This window comes from Cynara cardunculus (genome assembly GCF_001531365.2).
Source record: "Cynara cardunculus var. scolymus isolate 2C chromosome LG 8, CcrdV1, whole genome shotgun sequence".
Classification (NCBI taxonomy): domain Eukaryota; kingdom Viridiplantae; phylum Streptophyta; class Magnoliopsida; order Asterales; family Asteraceae; genus Cynara; species Cynara cardunculus.
In genome coordinates, this window is record NC_037535.1 from 22,020,049 (window position 1) to 22,020,749 (window position 701).

Sequence of the window (701 nt, forward strand, 5' to 3'; positions counted from 1 at the left end):
GGTAGAAAATGCACAGATTTAGATAAACGATCAACAATTWYCCARATCGCATCATACCCCTTTGGAGTTTGAGGTAACTTCATAATAAAATCCATGGTAATGTGATCCTTTAATAGTTGGAAAGCTTCCTGTTGTTCTTTTTCCCACTGAAACTTAACATTCTTTCGAGTCAATTTGGTTAACGGCACGGCTATTTTAGAAAAGTCTTGAATAAACTTTTGGTAGTAACCTGCCAAACCCAAAAAGCTATGAACTTCAGATGGAGTCTTTGGAGCTTCCCATTTTTCAACTGCTTCTATTTTCATTGGATCAACTTTTACCCCTGATTCCAAAATGACATGACCCATAAATTGAACTTCTCTTAACCAGAACTCACACTTGGACATTTTAGCATACAACTTTTCTCTTTTCAACAATTCCAGTATCAGACGAAGATGTTTTGCATGTTCTTCTTTAGTTTTAGAGTATATAAGAATATCATCGATAAATACAATAACGAATTTATCAAGATATTCCTTACATACCCTATTCATCAAATCCATAAAAGCTGCACGTGCATTAGTTAAGCCGAATGGCATAACTAAGAATTCGTGATGCCCGTACCTTGTCCTAAATGCTGTTATGGCCACATCTTCTTCCCTGACTTTGAGCTCATGATATCCAGATCTTAAATCAATTTTGGAGAAATAACTTGCTCCCAC